Source organism: Sinohyriopsis cumingii, chromosome 9 (genome assembly GCF_028554795.1).
Source record: "Sinohyriopsis cumingii isolate HCF-2022 chromosome 9, ASM2855479v2, whole genome shotgun sequence".
Classification (NCBI taxonomy): Eukaryota; Metazoa; Mollusca; class Bivalvia; order Unionida; family Unionidae; genus Sinohyriopsis; species Sinohyriopsis cumingii.
Window position 1 is genome coordinate 17,426,607 of NC_142969.1, and position 20,335 is coordinate 17,446,941.

Consider the following 20,335-nt stretch of genomic DNA (forward strand, 5'->3'; position numbering starts at 1 on the left):
GTCCATATTTCAGAAAATATGATTTTGAAACATTTACCAATCTGCTGATACGTAACTTTAAGTGACATGGATAGAAATATGTGTAAAAGTATGAAATATATGATACTTCTAATCTATTGTCATCCATCTTTACCGTCACTCTTCTGGGATTTATTGAATATCATCATTGAACGGGGCTTCAATATCTTTGATAATATTATAATTATGGGTGACTTGATCGGCACTGAATTCAAAATCTCTGAGAGGTGGTGACAAGGAAAATATAATAACTGATCCGACCAGACTAGCCGATAGCACGGTAACTGTTACATCCCAATGTTATATCTACAACCAAAATCCTTAATTATGGAATTATCTCTATTGATGCAAGAGAAAATAACCAGAAAGCCTCCTACTTAATTTCTCGGCTGGATTATGGATCTTTCACCTGTTATAAGATGAAGTATGGCTTTGCAATCAGGCATATTTTGAACAATTTACTACTCTTATAACAGGTAAAAGTGGACAACTAAGTTAGAGACTTGTGGTGATGTCAAGGCTGAAGTTGCAACTTTTTGCTGAGTCCTATATACAGTTATCTGAATATTGTATACTCTTTCGATCAGCAACCGTTCGGCTGCGAGACAAATATTGATATCAGGGCACAAAAAGCAGAACAAGCAGGAAGTATGACCACATGAAAAAATAGCTATTAACAGTAATAATCTGAGAATTTGGAAAAGATGCAAAAAGGTGGTTTCGGCACAAGAATACACGGCGAACTCCGGTTACTTCTGCTTGGTTCAATAAAGTCATTCTCCAATAGATAACCACTTTTTTTCAAATATTCCAGTTTGAAATGATGCGTCCTGGAAGGGTACTGTTTTACAGGCACAATTTCAGCATCATGGCAGATTTTGTTTGTTCGAGTTGGAACATCTGGGAACAAGTGCTCATATTCACATATTAGCTGCTTTAATTCATTATTTTCCTGTAGCTGTAGATGTGACATTTTAATGTCCGCACTCTTTAATATTTCTATCTTGTGAAGACTGGTTGAACCAAAGTCATTACAATCCAGTTGTACATCATTTAAATGTTCAACATGTGAGACTTTAACAGCTTAAAATATTGCACGATTGTTAGAGCTATTTCGATCAACATGCGAATAAGGGAGGTCGCCAATTAGATCCCTGGCCGATTCATACCAAAGGCTTTAACAAATGGTACAAACAGCCGCCTCGCTTGGCGCTCAGCATTGAGAGGTTAGTGTTAGGACTGGTCGGCCTGGTATCAGGATAATGTGACTGGGTGGGGCATGATGTTACATATCTGCGGGATGATGCCCCAGTGCTAGACATCACTATAAACTGTCACAATGCAGACATCGTAGCGATACGAAAATTGTTAATGGTATATTAAAAATCCAGCACACACACACACGCAAACACATACACATACACTTATTAGTATAAGAAGCTCCAGTTGTTAAACCTTTATTGAGGAGCAATGCAGACACATACACAATAACAATACGACGCGAGTCACGCGAACAGTTATTAAAATATAAAGGTGATAAAACACCAAGTTGATGCTTGGTCAGTTATTTCAGAAAAAGGAATTCCAGTTCCTAGCATTTTACTGTAGAGCCTCAGCTGCGTCATTATTTAACACAAACGATTTACCCGTAACCAAACGTATATTCAAAAGGATATGATTGTACCCTAACCCGTAAGGGGGTGGGATACAGCGTGGTAAAAGGACCCTCAAGCAACTAAATTCTTAAAGAGGACAGAAGTTACACACATATAATAAACGGATAAATCTAGTACTGAGATATAATATTGTAGAAGTGAGACGGCAATGTGGTCAAACATTCGTAGCAAACAATTTGTCTCTGGTTAAGATAACGGATCTGCTCGTGCTATGCTCTTTGGCACACTAAGTGCACGAGTGGATTGCGTCTTAATGAGAGTTCTCCACTATGTAGGATGATGTATTCGCATCACAATGACAAGGGCACGAAAATATACAAGCAACGGCTGCGATACTGCTGCCATTCAATATTATTTTGTTCCTCTCTGTATTGCTTGTGCTTGCACAATACTCCCATACCAAAAATAATTATCAATCTAATTACCCTATACTTGCATAATCAAAGGACATTATATCATTGTTGAGTATCAGAATGAATAAATGATTGATGGAAAAAAAAATACTTCTTTCAGCGCATCTGAAAAAATTACATACATTCCACATTTTCAACATTTCAGTAATATATAATTGCCTGTTTTTCATCATATCCTGTGCAATTTAAACAAATGAACTTATTTCCCAAGAATAATCATCATTATTTGGTTAATTTAAATGTAATTTTGGTTGAGTAGCCTGATGAACTATTCTAAATGAGCATTTGCACGCATATAGCCATTATGGTGTACGACGTTGTCTATCTCTGGTTTGATTTCTTGTTGGATTGGGGGAGGGTTTCAGAAGGGACTGTTTTTGGTGGGTTAAAATGCTCATATGAGTGTCATGAGCAGCACGTATAACATGTACGCCCACATCAAAGGTTGAACTGTCAAGTTTCATCAATATATATATATATATATATATATATATATATATATATATATATATATATATATATATATATATATATATATATATATATATATATATATATATATATCACATGCGACTACATGTGATTAGACATACCCGTTTCATCAAAGAAATTCCACTTAACCATGATGAACCAGCTTCGTCATTCTTGACAATCATTGCTCTCCAATCAAATAAAGTGAGAACAATTATTTTTCAGTTTCAAATTGTGTGTGCCCCCTAAATTTTCAAACAGGGGGACAAAACAGTAAGGACAGAGCAAATGAGATATTTGCTGTTCAACCGTACCTACAACAAATCAGAAATGGGATAAAGTCAACAAGAAATGCTTTGAAGATGGACAAGAACTCCATGTTTAACAGCTCTGTATGAATGCACTAGTAGGATATGATAACGGCCATACTGGATCTTGGATGGTCACCATTTTAATTTAGGGCCTGATATATATGACCAGACGTCTCGTAGTGAAAATACCATGTTAATATGACTGCATTCAGGATAAGAAGTGATAACAAGATTTTCACTAATTCTTCCATGGTGACCATACCGGATGTCTGATAGTCATCATTTTTATTTAGGACAAACAAGGCGTCCTATCTAATTGAGTGCCAACTCATTTAAACAAGAGCATCCTTTTGGTAGGAATGGCAATGCCAAGTCCTTCAAGATGGCCACTATGGGGGCCATAGAGGATATCAGATCGGAGCTATTTTTATTTAGGACAAATTGTTTACAAAAGGTCTTTAGTGGAGTAAAAGTCACTTTTAATATGACTGTTCATTAAAAAGGTATAAAAATTAGACAACTATAACAAGAACAAAACTATTATGAACGTTAAAGAGAATATAAACAGAAACAACACTGAGATTTTTTCAAAGAATTATTTCAAGTAATTTTGAAATCAAGATAAGCCATATACCAAACTACTTTTTGTTCCAATTCCGTTTTACTTTTTTAAATATACACACAGCAAAAATACAGAACCAAAGGAACCAATTTCATAAATAAACGCCATTCTCTTTTCGGACCATTAAAATGTGCATATGTGTGTGGGTCACCTCATACGTCAGCTAGTTTTCACAGTTGCGGATCTGGATGTGTCCCCACAAATAAATAAAAGAAAATTAAAACAAAATATTTGTTATGACGAAGAAGACAACTGAAAACGTTTGGTTGTACTCCAGCAATTATCGAGATATATCTGAGTAAATAATTTAAGACAGCACACACTTGACTAATAAAATAAATTATTAAATCATTCTAATGAACATTTTTGGTGATGAATAAATCAGACAATTTTAAACAGTTATTGCAAAAATGAAATTCACAATTTGGAAAGAAATTTAATAGCAAATAGCAAATTTTCGTTTACTTTTGAGTATTTGTTTTCATTGGAATTTTATGAAGAAATTGTATAATTGGACAACTAGATGATTTCCTTGGGAAAGAACGCTTTACTTGCTTTAAGATCAAATAGGAAACTTGTTGAAAATATATATGTTTGCATTTGAACAATAAAATTTCCACGGATCATCAAAGTAAACTGTCTTCATGTCAAATGAGTTGATGTTACATTATTTCCACTTGCATTTTGCCTACAGTGATGCTTCCAAAGTAATCATAGATAATGGTGAAGCAATGACTTTTGCTGCAAAAAAAAAAAAAAAAAAAAAAAAAAAAAAAAAAAAAAAACATGTTGGTTTGTTAAAAGAGAAAGAAGTATGCAATTATTCTCACTGAAATGAAAATGCAATGACATGTAATTGAGCTATCAAATTCCATTAATAATTTAAATACGATCAGGTTGCTTAAATATTAAAGTTGTTCTTAAACAAGAAGAGAAGGTTTATACCTTCTATTTAAATAGTATATAGTCCATCCAGTAGGTGAGATAAAACCAGTATAAAATCATCAATTATTTCTTTTCAACTCACACAACATCATGGCGGACAATCAATACAATTCCGGGAAGACCAATCAAATCTTTACAAATTGTCACGTACTCTCCCCACCCAATAAACCAAATACATAAAGGAACTAGTAATTTCATATCTTTGTTTCGAAACAGCGTCTACTTCATTTTAAATCTTGAATGTTCTCTACTGCAGATTCTGCTTCGGTTGTACTATTTACTGTGGTTTAATATCTGCCTACTTTCACAATCGCGCTGGTGCAGGTACCCGAAGCACTTGCTAACACAGGTTTCGGTTTGTCGACTCTAGCCAGCCTTTTAACAAACGTATTATTAGTCGGAAAATATATGTCGTGTAAGGTGGGGCGAATACAAGGGTATAGGTAGAGGAATCGTGGGCGCTTTAGTGCCCGTTTTTTTATTGTCAATACCCACTGAGTCCACCCTGCAACATCAATAGTATCAACGTGAGAATGTTATATAACTGGCTTATTATATGATCTCAGACGTCATTCCGAATATTATATGATCAACTCTATAATTTTCACCTAGGTCACATCTTTCCCTATGCCCCTCTTTACCACATGGCATCTTTGGTGTTTTACTGTTGCATCATCTGTCAATATACATATCGCCGATCATTTTCGACTGCTCAAGCGATCATGCTCGTGTCTTTTCCAATAATATTCGTTATTTGTAGATATAATGTCATGTCTGGCCTGGTACTCTGGCTTCCCATGATGCTCCTTTCACGAGGCCAGACTAACCTGGTACACGGGCCTCTCATGATGCTCTGCTAAGTGTAGCAGGCTTGTGCCCAATCACGCATTGTTCAATTGCTAATACCTAACGGAGAAATTGAACATGGAGGAGGTTATAGGAATAATACGCTGGCATTGCATTAAATCAGTTATTTCCAGTTGAGAAATCGCCGAGTTTTTTTTTTGGTAGTGATAGTCACAGATATGTCCATTAAAGAAGTACTGAGTGTTGATTGACAGTGTCAATATGCATAACTGTCATTTTAAGCCGTTATACATGCGGCGGGGGAAGTGAGATATTGTACAATTGCATAGTTGTGCCCAAATTGCGTCGGAGATACTTTATTTCACTGAAAGTTTTATCGAGTATGTTTTACCATTTTTTTACATTAAGTTTCAACATTTCCAACTATACGGATGTTCCTGTCATGCAGCATATTTATGTTAAAATATGCATTAGCGGGTCAGATTCATAGATTTTACATTTTTATCTTTCGTTCTAAAAAAGGTAATCTTTTACCAGTTACGATTCGATAGCCATTACTGGAAATCTGGATAGATCAAATATGAATATTAGTCATACATGAAATATATACTCAGAGAATTGATATATATCAGAACACTGAGTCGTTTTCAAATGAGCAGTGCTAACATGAAAAAATGTGTTCTGTTGGAAACTATTGAGCGTGTTTACCTGGTCACTGTTAAACACGGACAATCATCAGAGATTTTTTTAACAAGACTCATCTTGGTACTTTATAATATTTTCCTTTTCAATTTTGGCAGACGTTGATGACATTTTGATTTCACGTGCGATAGTTTTTATATGTACACAACATTGAGAGTTTTATGCAATTTTGTAACTGGAAAATATTGTATGCTGCAGACAGACCACAAGTATCCAAAATGCACCAACAGAATTACAGAGCCATCAAAAGTACCACAGTTTGTGCATTTACAACTACATGCCTATAAACAAGTATATACCGAGGCAAATTGCAGGTCTCGAAATTAGCGGTAGTCCGGTAGACGGTTGCCTACAGTTAGGTTTAAAAATTGTTCACAGATAATTGTAAAGGAATGACTTTTGCTGCCAAGAAAAATAAAACAAGCTGGTTTGTATGCAATTATTCTCACTGAAATGAAATTGCAATAACATGTAATTGAGCTATCAAATTCCATCAATAATTTAAATACGATCAGGTTGCTTCAATATTAAAGTTGTTGTAAAATAGGGAGAGAAGGTTTAAACCTTCTATTTACATAATATATAGTCCATCCAGCAGGTGAGATAAAACCAGCATAACATTTTCAAACATTTCTTCTTAACTCATAAAACATCATGGCGGACAATCAATACAATTCCGGGAAGACCAATCAAATCTTTACAAGCTTTCACGTACTCTCCCTACCCAACAAACCAAATACATAAATAAACTATAAATTTCATACCTTTGTTTCGAAAAAGCGTCTACTTCATTTTAAATCTTGAATGTTCTCTACTGCAGATTCTGCTTCGCTTGTACTATTTACTGTGGTTTAATATCTGCCTACTTTCACAATCGCGCTGGTACAGGTACCCGAAGCACTTGCTAACACCGGTTTCGGTTCGGTGACTCTAGCCAGTCATTTAACAAACTTATTATTAGTCGGAAACTATATATCGTGTAAGGTGGGGCGACGAAAAGGGTATAGGTAGAGGAATCGTGGGCGCTTAAGTGCCCGTTTTTTCATCGTCAATACCCACTGAGTCCACCCTGCAACACCATTAGAATCACAAGTGAGAATAGTATATAACTGGTTTACTATGCGATCTCAGACGTCATTCCGAATATTATATGATCAACTCTATAGTTTTCACCTAGGTCACATTAATTCGTATGCGCCTCTTTCCCACATGATATCTGTGGTGTTTTACTGTTGCATCATCTGTCAATATACATATTGCCGATCATTTTCCACTGCTCAAGCGATCATATTCGTGTTTTTTCCAATAATATTCGTTTTTTTGTACATATACTGTCATGTCTGACCTGGTACTTTGGACTCACATGATGCTCCACACACGAGACCAGACTAGCCTGGTACTCGGGTCTGTCATGATGCTAAGCTAAGTGTAGCAGGCTTGTGCCCAATCGATTATTATTGAATTGCTAATACCTACGGAGACACTGAAGATGGCGGAGGTAATAAAAATAATACGCTGTCATCGCAATTAATCAGATATATCCATTTGAGAAAACGCCGGGGGTTTTTTTGTTGTTTTTTTGTAGTGATAGTCACATCTAGGTCCATTAATGAAGTACTGAGTGATGATTGACAGTGTCAATTTGCATAACTGTCATTTTAAGCCGTTATACAAGAGGTGGGGCAAGTGAAAGATGGGGCAATGGCATAGTTGTGCTTTAATTGCGTCGGAGATACTTTGTTTGATTGAATGTTTGATTGAATAAGTTTTACCATTATTTTACATTAGGTTTCAACATTTTCAACTATACGGATGTTCCTGTCATGCAGCATATTTATGTTAAAATATGCATTAAACAGAACAGACACATAGTTTTTACATTTATGTCTTTCGTGTTTAGAAAAGTAATGTTTAACTAGGTACTATGCAATATCCACTACTGGAAATCTGAATAGATCAAATATTAATATTAGTGCTACATGAAATACATACTCAGAGAATTGATCTATCTCAGACCACTGAGTCGTTTAGAAATGAGCCATGTTAACATGAAAAAATGTGTTCTGTTGGAAACTATTGAGCGTGTTTACCTGGTCACTGTTAAACACGGACGATCATCAGCGATTTTTTTAACAAAACAAATCTTGGTACTTTATATTATTCTCCTTTCTAATTTTGTCAGACGATGATATTTTGATTTCACGTGCGATAGTTTTTATATGTAAACAATATTGACAGTTTTATGCAATTTTGTAACTGGAAAATATTTTATGCTGCAGGCAGACCACAAGTATGCAAAATGCACCAATAGAATTACAGAGCCATGAAAAGTACCACAATTTGTACATTTACAACTACATGCCTATAAACAAGTATATACCGAGGCAAATTGCAGGTCTCGAAATTAGCTGTAGTCCGGAAGAATGTTGCCTACAGTTAGGTTTAAAAATTGTTCACAGATAATTGTAAGGCAATGACTTTTGCTGCCAAAAAAAAACATGCTGGTTTGTTAAAAGAGAACAGAAGCATGCAATTATTCTCACTGAAATGAAAATGCAATAACATGTAATTGAGTTATCAAATTCCATCAATAATTTAAAAACGATCAGGATGCTTAAATATTAAAGTTGTTGTTAAATAGGAAGAGAAGGTTTATACTAAATTGTTAAATAGGAAGAGAAGGTTTATACTATCTATTTACATAGTATATAGTCCATCCAGCAGGTGAGATAAAACCAACATAACATTTTTAAACATTTCTTCTTAACTCACACAACATCATGTCGGACAATCAATAAAATTCCGGGAAGACCAATCATATCTTTACAAATTTTCACGTAATCTCCCCACCCAACAAACCAAATACATAAAGAAACTAATAATGTCATACCTTTGTTTCGAAACAGCGTCTACTTCATTTTAAATCTTGAATGTTCTCTACTGCAGATTCTGCTTCGATTGTACTATTTACTGTGGTTTAATATCTGCCTACTTTCACAATCGCGCTGGTGCAGGTACCCGAAGCACTTGCTAACACAGGTTTCGGTTTGTCGACTCTAGCCAGCCTTTTAACAAACGTATTATTAGTCGGAAAATATATGTCGTGTAAGGTGGGGCGAATACAAGGGTATAGGTAGAGGAATCGTGGGCGCTTTAGTGCCCGTATTTTTATTGTCAATACCCACTGAGTCCACCCTGCAACATCAATAGTATCAACGTGAGAATGTTATATAACTGGCTTATTATATGATCTCAGATGTCATTCCGAATATTATATGATCAACTCTATAATTTTCACCTAGGTCACATCTTTCCCTATGCCCCTCTTTACCACATGGCATCTTTGGTGTTTTACTGTTGCATCATCTGTCAAAATATATATCGCCGATCATTTTCGACTGCTCAAGCGATCATGTTCGTGTCTTTTCCAACAATATTCGTTATTTGTAGATATAATGTCATGCCAGACATTATACTGGCTTCCCATGATGCTCCTTTCACGAGGCCAGACTAGCCTGGTACACGGGCCTCTCATGATACTCTGCTAAGTGTAGCAGGCTTGTGCCCAATCACGCATTGTTCAATTGCTAATACCTAACGGAGAAATTGAACATGGCGGAGGTTATAGGAATAATACGCTGGCATTGCATTAAATCAGTTATTTCCAATTGAGAAATCGCCGAGTTTTTTTTTTTTTGGTAGTGATAGTCACAGATATGTCCATTAAAGAAGTACTGAGTGTTGATTGACAGTGTCAATATGCATAACTGTCATTTTAAGCCGTTATACATGCGGCGGGGAAAGTGAGATATTGTACAATTGCATAGTTGTGCCCAAATTGCGTCGGAGATACTTTATTTCACTGAAAGTTTTATCGAGTATGTTTTACCATTTTTTTACATTAAGTTTCAACATTTCCAACTATACGGATGTTCCTGTCATGCAGCATATTTATGTTAAAATATGCATTAGCGGGTCAGATTCATAGATTTTACATTTTTATCTTTCGTTCTAAAAAAGGTAATCTTTTACCAGTTACGATTCGATAGCCATTACTGGAAATCTGGATAGATCAAATATGAATATTAGTCATACATGAAATATATACTCAGAGAATTGATATATATCAGAACACTGAGTCGTTTTCAAATGAGCAGTGCTAACATGAAAAAATGTGTTCTGTTGGAAACTATTGAGCGTGTTTACCTGGTCACTGTTAAACACGGACAATCATCAGAGATTTTTTTTAACAAGGCTCATCTTGGTACTTTATAATATTTTCCTTTTCAATTTTGGCAGACGTTGATGACATTTTGATTTCACGTGCGATAGTTTTTATATGTACACAACATTGAGAGTTTTATGCAATTTTGTAACTGGAAAATATTGTATGCTGCAGACAGACCACAAGTATCCAAAATGCACCAACAGAATTACAGAGCCATCAAAAGTACCACAGTTTGTGCATTTACAACTACATGCCTATAAACAAGTATATACCGAGGCAAATTGCAGGTCTCGAAATTAGCGGTAGTCCGGTAGACGGTTGCCTACAGTTAGGTTTAAAAATTGTTCACAGATAATTGTAAAGGAATGACTTTTGCTGCCAAGAAAAATAAAACAAGCTGGTTTGTATGCAATTATTCTCACTGAAATGAAATTGCAATAACATGTAATTGAGCTATCAAATTCCATCAATAATTTAAATACGATCAGGTTGCTTCAATATTAAAGTTGTTGTAAAATAGGGAGAGAAGGTTTAAACCTTCTATTTACATAATATATAGTCCATCCAGCAGGTGAGATAAAACCAGCATAACATTTTCAAACATTTCTTCTTAACTTATAAAACATCATGGCGGACAATCAATACAATTCCGGGAAGACCAATCAAATCTTTACAAGCTTTCACGTACTCTCCCTACCCAACAAACCAAATACATAAATAAACTATAAATTTCATACCTTTGTTTCGAAAAAGCGTCTACTTCATTTTAAATCTTGAATGTTCTCTACTGCAGATTCTGCTTCGATTGTACTATTTACTGTCGTTTAACATCTGCCTACTTTCACAATCACGCTTGGTACAAGTACCCGAGGCTCTTGTTTACACAGGTTCCGGTTCGGTGACTCTAGCCAGTCATTTAACAAACGTATTATTAGTTGGAAAATATATATCGTGTAAGATGGGGCGACAAAAACGATATAGGTAGAGGAATCGTGGGCTCATTAGTGTCCGTTTTCTCATCGTCAATACCCATTGAGTCCACCCTATAACATTATTAGTATAACACGTGAGAATACTATATAACTGGTTTACTATGTGATCTCAGACGTCTTTCCGAATTTTATGTGATCAACTCTATATTTTTCACCTTGGTCACATCTTTTCCTATGCGCCTCTCTCCCATATGACATCGTTGGTGTTTTACTGTTGCATCATCTGTAAATATACACATCGCCGATCATTCTCGACTGCTCACGCGATCATGCTCGTGTCTTTTCCAATTCAATAATATTCGTTATTTGTACATATACTATCGTGTCAGGCCTGGTACCCTGGCCTCCCAAGATGTTCCACACACGAAGCCAGACTAGCCTGGTGCACAGGCCTCTCAATGATGTAGAAGTTTAGATGATTTAATAATACGATAGTTAGTAATGCTTTAGTTGTCAACAGTGTTTATTTTGTCTATACTGTATAATTTTCGAAAACCTTAATGATCGGAGGATATTCAAGTTCTCTCATATCTTATCGCGTATAATCCCAAAGATTACATTGACTTATTGGATAGATGGAACAAATGAGGATTTAACAAATCTTATTTGAAAACGTAGTATGTTAATGCACAATTTTCATTTTTAGTGACCTAGGTTAAAGCCTTCCACCCCCCCATGACTTTTTTGGTCTTTGTATCTTGCGCTCATGCCCACCGCTGAACATGTCCACAGGCGACCCTGCAAGAAGAAAGTCATGTGGGATAGAAGACTTCATCCTAGTGAGTAATCAAGAAAACCGCTAATATCATAATACTCAGTATACGTCGTTTAGACTGCACGTCCACGTGACAAGCACATACGCGGGTGGACCGAGTGCACATACATAATTTATATCAACATCCGTGTGGCGGAAATGTTTGGATATGTTTGTAGCCAGTAATATTAGAAATGTATTTCAGATACAATGTTTTAACATAAGTAAAGTTTCTAGTGCAGCTGTATTCACTGATTAATAAATATTTGCACACAGAATTAATGTTAGGCCTCTGTATTATATACTTGTATAACGGGGACGGACTCTTGTATAAGGTTGTATTAAGTTCTCTTTTTCGCGTGCGTTACAAGTCTTAACGGTAAAATAGACTTAATCAAGAAATATACAATTCTCTCCTGAAGATTATTATCGCAAAGAGAAATTGTACATGTCTTATCCTTATACCTTAGCCATCCTAAATAATTTTCGCCGTTGTGAATGCTACTCAAATTATTTCCTGGTTAAATTGCTGGCTATATCTGAGAGACCTAAAATTCTAATTCCAAACTTGTTTGATTAACTATTATATAATAAGCCATGGAATGGCAATTCAAAATGTTGTAGCTTTTACATTAGCTTGTGAAAAAGATGTTGCGCTCGTGTTTTTCAGCAGCTTCTTAACATTATGTATGTGTTTTTTACTACTAAGTGTTCTCGACGGCCTTGTTAGTCTCGGTGTTTTACTGCTAATCGGAATATTACAGGTTCCACTCACACGAGCGGACGTGTTTTCTGAATAACTGAGAAAACGTCGGGGCTCTAGCTGGTTGAACATTAAAATGAAAGTCAGTCCGACCATGTAAGGTCAATGTCAGCTACAAGTATGAGTCACAAATAATTATATGAGAAGTATTTTGGTTCAAATAAACTCTGATCCTTCTAGTCCGTCAATTGCCAAACTCGGGACACAAGTCGGATTGCATTCATGTATAACAGCTTACACTCAACACGGCGCCAATAATCTCAAAGATACAGATCCAATAGTACAGCCCGAGCGGAGATGTTTCCTTTTACATTTTTATATTAAACAATTACTGCAGTATACATTATGGCGAAAATTTTACAGATTGATGTGTATTGTATTTCAAAAGGATTTTGAGCATATTTAATGCACGCATCATATGACCAAACCAGTGGTGTTTATAGCGATACTGAAAGGATTAAATCATAAGAGCTGCTTCAATGATGTATGATTTTTAACATACTTATCTGGAGCAACTTTGATAAATTGATAGACCTTAGAATTTTCTTGGAACTGTAACAATATAAGCCTCTCGCGAACTACAGCAAAAAGAAAGAAATCCTTTTTTGATATAATAGAAGAAAACTTCAAACCGTTGAAGTTAACCGAGTTGTCAGTGAAGACAGTTATGTCAACAGTGAAGACAGCAAAGACCACAATTAGATCTTTTCACTATTAATATAATTTTGTCCCAATAGGTGATATTTTATGAACCTCCTTGTAGGTACAGAGAAGCAAAAACTATAACTGAGATATACAAACAATGCAAAATGTTTAGAATTATAGAATCTGGCGCTGCAAATGTCGGCATGAGGATTGGAGCACTGCTTAGTGATGAATCATATGAGCTCATCTGCACTAACATCGACTTTATGATTTTATTGATTTGCTTATTAGTTATTGTTGAGAGCACCTCTGTACATTAACAAGACCCTCGTCCAGTAGTGCCTAATACCATAAATGACATTAAGACACAATCACTGCAATGATGTATGCCGTGGAAAACGTGACCTCTTAGGCATAACATATAATTATGAATACTGTAAATCACATTTGCTAGCGCTGTGTGTTTGACTTTGTAGTCGACCATATCTTAAATGTTGTATAGCGTGCGGAGGTAAAAGACTCATAGAACATGTGATTGCAGGAACACCCGACTATGCCGTTGAGAAAACATACATAGAAGTCAGAGAAAAAAATAGACAGAGCTGAAACAATCACAGTTTCTGATCCTGCGAAAGTAAAACCAATAACACAAACGTTTCTCAATTAAACAATGAGTTCCTTATATGCAAGCATGCCAAGTGTGATTCAACTAAGGCAACTTGTGCGAGAGCATGGGATATGAACACCAGGCTGTATGAACAAAGCTGACAAATTTGTAATGTTAAGAATTTCTCCAGAGGAGCCAGTTTTGACTGTAAAACAACTTCATGAAATGTCAGCGCAGTATTATATCAAGATTCCTACACGTGCCAAGCGGATTGAAAAGAAAGGTGGTTGGTGACGAGCAACAACGTCTCGCCGTATCGTTTATGCCATTGCAACTGAGACCGCCGGAAACGTACGACAATTACAAGAACCTCAATTTGAGTTACATAAACATCGTGGCGATTGTCACGATTATCGTATAATTATTCTGATCGAATAAAGGTAAAGACGCTGTAAATCTTCATTTAAAGATGCATTCATGAATCATATTATAATACAGCACACAGGTACCTCTGATGTTAAGATGGAAGTTATTCTCCGTGTGTATTTAATTATGCAACTTAACCTTGACAATGATGCGTTTAAATTCCCAAAACCGTGGATTGATAACGATGCTCGTGTAATCTTGAACCATAAAGACGCGCTGAGATCCTTTTTGTTGAAATAGACAAAGCTTTTAAATGAATTCTTGAGACTTTTGAAAACCACTAATTTAGGATCATAATGGCATGTAGACGGACGCGCAATGTTTCAGCGACATATTTCCCTGTTAAATCCTATCCGCTAGTCGAGTTACATTCACACACTAGCACGTATTTCGCGGTGAGCTGTAATCAATGTAAAAAATGCAGACAACCAATGTTTTAAATGGGTGTTCTTGTTAACAGTGTACCCCACGGGCGATAATCAGGATCAGTCCCAAAAATACAAGCAACACATGGGTGAGCTTATGTTTGGCATGATCGAATGTAACTTCAAATTTACTGGCATCAATACGATTGAACATTTAATATCGACATCGCTGCTCACGTATTTGTTTTTGGAATAAATGATAGCATCTTATTCGACAATCGTTACCCACACGCGGGCCGTTTAATATTGATCTGCTGTTGTAACACAACCCAATGTTTTGACACCATTGTGTGTGGATCAAAATTATCCCACGAAAAATATATCGCCACAGCAAGTACGGGGGTAAGAAATTTCCATACATGTATGTAGTACCCACTTGAACCACATGTCATTCCCCACCCCTGAAGCTACTGCAGCTAAAACAGCTTTGAGAGGACATTCTGCAGTATCTCTTCATAAAATTATTGATTCTTATGTCTTTCAACTGCAAATAAATTTTAATGTAATTTATTATAAGACAGAACAGCATATATTCTTAAAAAGAAATATTAAGGAAAAAACTGAGGGGAGAAAAAGGCAGAAATAATGTGGCTTTGCTTTTCTGTAATCCATATTTTTCGTCTCACCGTGTAGCAGACATATCATAAAACTGACATGTCATTATCAGACAAGTTTACATCTGACTACAGTTTAAAATTGTTGCGAGGTCAGAATTTAGCATATTAAATGGGAGGGGGGAAGGGCATTTATGGAGCTATATATAAATATCAAAGAATATCAAAGAAGATAAAAAAATATTGTAGTCCTTATGAATGGTATATCATAGCATTAGAGCTCGTTAGATCCAGAATGTGCAAAGACAAAATAGTTACACAGGCAGACAAAGGACAAGGAGAGAAAGAGAGAGAGACAGACATATATAATATATCTCAGTCGTTCCAAACTATGTTTATTGCAAAACAATGATAATTAATAGTTTGAAGAACTCAAAAAGTGACAAAGAATTCCGGCTGAAGTTACACCGTCGCTATAAATACAAGATTAATATCAGTTTGTAAGAGATTAATCCAAACTTCTTCTTTATCTATCCTTATTAGAGCAGTACATTTTTTATTTAGTTTCAATCACTCTCAAATATTCTTTACTACGGTTTGTACTGAAATGTAAATGTTTAATATTTCTATGCAGTCATATGTCTAAAAATTGCCACATCATTTCAAAGAGCAAAGTTCATTCAGTTGTACATTCATTTTGCTTTTATCAGTTCAAAAACAATATGATACATAGGCCAAATGTTGTTTAACACATGAAGTATGCTGTTCAATTATAAAATTTCCATATGCTTTCAAGATTGTTCTGTATCTGAATTAATTATATAATCACACAACATACAACCATTCACTTCACACTTCAAATTATCTAGATCGTTCAATCATGGTAGTTTGGATCTCGCCAAAATGTTATTTACCACCTTACAGTGTTCATCAACTGTAATGAAAGTATATAAATGAGAAAATATTTATTACAAGTCAGTAAAATTTTGTCCAGCATGACTTGATACAGAAGCTTAACGTGTGTTGAAATAAACTGAAAAAGCTCGTGCTTTTTTGCTTCGAATGTTAGTCATTCTTAATCCTTCAACTTTTTTTTTCCCGGAGCATCTTTATTTTTTTAACCTTTTGTTTTTTGTAGTTGTGAGAAAACCGATGAAGATGTGTCGTGCACGTCTTTTAATTGTTGCAAATGGGGCGAATTCTCCGTAGTGGCTATTTAACTATGCCGCTGGACGTACGCCATATATTACAACGCACAGACATTATATGGTTTACACAGTGTGAGGGATCCAAGGTTCTGGACCAACGGGTGTGTTGAATAAGAAGGCTCTCGAGGGATCCTTCCTAATTGACTTTAGGTCCTTGATAGCGGTGACATTTCTCTTGCCTGCTTTTGTATCTACTTTCTATATCACAAAATATTTGTTTCTAGATAACTTTTGCAAGACCAAAATTTCTGACTTAGTGTTTTTAATTCTGAATAAAAACACCATGTATTTTTATGTTTAATGCAAAAAATGCTATTCCGCATGTTTTTGTGATTAAAGTTTCTGAAGGTTAAAAAAAGTTATCTGTACCTCTGATATGTCAATCCATATATCCCCTCGCAAGTTGATTCACAGTATGGTTAGTGTTCCGTGGTAAATTTCTCCTTTCAAATTTTGCGCCGTGACAACAGAACAAACCGTCCCTATCATACATGCAAATATGTCGGCGGCGAATCCGTAACTCTGGATGTAATTCTCTGACATAAGTAGATGATCTATTGATTGAGTTCTTTACGTGCCACTTGTAGGATGTGGCCTCTGTCCAAAAAATTGGGTGGACTTACCTATGATATGTCAATAGCCCGTGTAAGCAGTGCTTCGGTATTCACACGTCAACCTATATGCCCCACTGATCGGGAAATTTCGCCTTCGTCTCTGTGATGAGTGTCCTGGAAGAAACTTTTCATTTTCTATCTTCCGATCTGAGAAAGTCAACATACTAACATACCTTTAACTTAATTGGATTGACCTGTATTGTTGATGATTATTGCGAAAATTAGCTGTGCTTAGTTGTTTTGATAAAGACTGGCAGTTTCAAGCATAACAACATCTCCTATAGTCGTCCACGTTGTCATTGTTAAATTTAATGTTGTCGTAACTCCGTTAATCCATGTTTACGAATAGCGTTGTTATAATATTCTAAGATGCAAGCAGCTACACAATTTAAATTTCCTTCGCGCATCGGAGCTAAGATGTAAAGATTTTTTTCGTTCATAATTAAAATTCCGTACACAACTGCGGATACCGAATATGGGTTTTCGTAATGTGCCGGGTAGGACAAAGCGTGTCGGCTTGGATGAAGGAAATGGTAGGGCGCCTGTATAATTAGGCTGGTTCCGAGTTCGACCCCCGGACTGGCAGTGCGTTGTTCCCTGTCACATTTGGCGTCGCCGATACGATTTCACATATGTACCTTCAACCGGCGAAGGAGCGAGCAATTAAGTGGAAGCTGGACCTTGAGACACAGGGACTTGTCACAAAAATGTAGGAAGAGAGTGGCTCGAATGGAGTTCACTAGGTTCCGGGTGAGAGTCCCGGGCTGGACATATATTTTTAAGTTGCTACAGTAATAAGCATGTGTCAGTTCTGGTAGAAGCTGCTAGTGGAGTTAAATTAGATAAGACATCAAATGTTTACCTCCACGACGCTGATCATGTATTTATCCAAATGTATCTCGGGTAACCAACAAATCATCGTTCTAACGTGATGACTTTAATCCTGAGAAGATTGTGTTACTTTGGCTCCAGTAACGATATGATTTTTTGACTATTTATATCGTTCATTCGTCTGTTCTAAATGATCCCATGTCCTCGTATATTAACATGCAGAGTTAGATTAAGTCTGCGTAGAGTATCTGGCAGTTCAATCTGTCACGTCATAAGGACATGGACAGTGTTGTCTGCAAGAAATTCATCTCAGGCATCTCTGAAATATTCATATCACGTGGTAAATTTGATGAAGAATGACCACTACGGGAACTATACCGTCAAGATTGAACGGCAGTGTGGGAATTTCAATCTCGGCTACTATGTTTAATTCTTCATCGCAAATGATTCGATCAGTCTTATAACGAAATTCATTTAACATCACACGCGATCATGGTTAAATTAGATTCATTCCGGTGAGTAAAATACATTTTTCTCTTGCTTTACGAGCCATGAAATACAACCGAACAGCCGTCTGAATACTATAATTATTATGATCTTCAATACAAAAATAATATTAAAAATGTACATAATTTGAATCACTTAGCATGTTTGACTAATTTATCTAGCTTTAGCATTACCAGGAGATTTTGTACTGGAGTTATACCATATAATCCAATGTACACTAGAGCTTCCACCATTTTATATAACTGGTATTTATTTTTTACGCCAACACCACAACTTTTACACGGAACTTGTTCTTTTTTCATGGCAACAACAATGCGTTTATAAGGAATAGGACTAAAACAATTTGAATTGGAACAGAGTGGGATCCAGCAATATTATGTTATACATTGATCAATAGTGCCAATAACAAGTCATTCAAAGTTATTTTGTCCGCGTCATATATAATCTATTATTTTGTATTATTAATTTTATGTATATTTGTACTGCTGAGCACATATATTATCTCGCAAATGAATTTTCTCAGTCATAAGCCACATACCATTCTAAAATATTGGTTCTTGTTCAAACCCACAACCCCAAACTATCACCAAACATGGTACCATACGCTAGTTCTATAAACCCTTAGTGTCCCAAATATAATCTACATTTCCCATAATCTTAAATTCTCACTAGCTCCTAGTGCCGTCCATTGCTTCTGATGTTTTCTTAGAGAACTTATCAAGTGAGTGAATGAGCAGAAGATTTACATACTTGCTACTCTGGGTCATCATTAAGTTTCTTCATCAATATTGCAAAACTTTGACCATTTCCAACTTACTGGTACTATTTTAGAGTAAATTCGCTCATAATTGTACAACCAGAGCAATTGGCAGATATTTTCCTTACTTCTTCAGTCAAGCCACTAACTGCAAAAATAAAAAGATAATAATTTTCTAATTGTAATAGGAGATACAATGCTGAAACATATTAAGACAAAGATGGAAATGGAGAGAAAGAAGTTAAAATATTGGAAAAAAAGGAAGAATGGGAGGAGAACAAATAAGAAAAGAAAGAGGAGTTTAAGAATTTTAGACAGTTGTTATGGAAGAAAGCATGACGCGTTAAATCGAGACACAGGAAAAGCAGATAATAACAATTGAGACAATAAAGCCAAAGACAGATATCAATGGTGACATACTAGTATATGGTGATGGATCTAGAAAACCACCGTCCACAGGGTCTGGCATCAGTAAAGACTCCAACATCAATGTGTACTGGATTCAGTGTGACATATCAAGGGACTTGGTGATCAAGTTGCCACTTAAATCACTCTAGAAAAACAAAAGACAATACTTACATAGTTTGTGTTTTGATTTCTTTAGAATATTTGCGATTTGTTGGAAATGTTTTGGAATTCATGGTTTGAATTATAACCTGTTGAATTCTATAATGCTTCTTTCATCCACCTTTCTTTACGATCAGAACGCGTAAATCATAAAAGGTATGCGCAAGCACTTTTAATTCAAAAGCTTATAAAAATTATAATAGTTTAATTCGTAATGAAACGTCGAATTGGCATTGTGGTCATAAACGTTTAACTGAATCACCAACTTATGCTCGCCAGTAATGAGGTTCGTTGCGTTTCTTTGAAACGGTGAGAGAAAACATCAATGTAAAATACCTAATGTAATGCAACAGTTCGCTTTTACCAGGGTCTGCAATTTCAGAGTAAACCCCAGCAACCTAAGAAAACGTGACGACAGCTGGTCTCTGGCCAGTAAGGATTTATTTATCTTTGGGTTTACAAATCATACGTTCAGGGAAAATGTATTATTTT

The 20,335-nt window shown here is 35.8% G+C and overlaps 1 protein-coding gene across 2 annotated transcripts in view; it reads right to left on the minus strand.

The window, feature by feature from the left end:
• Positions 1–6,843, minus strand: part of LOC149791323 (uncharacterized) — a 233,481-nt gene extending 226,638 nt beyond the window's left edge. For both annotated transcript variants that reach the window (XM_089969171.1, XM_089969172.1), the window contains exon 1: positions 6,730–6,843. The gene's annotated coding sequence lies outside the window, so the exon portion shown is untranslated. The remainder of the gene's footprint in view (positions 1–6,729) is intronic.
• Between the last annotated feature and the right edge of the window lie 13,492 nt (positions 6,844–20,335).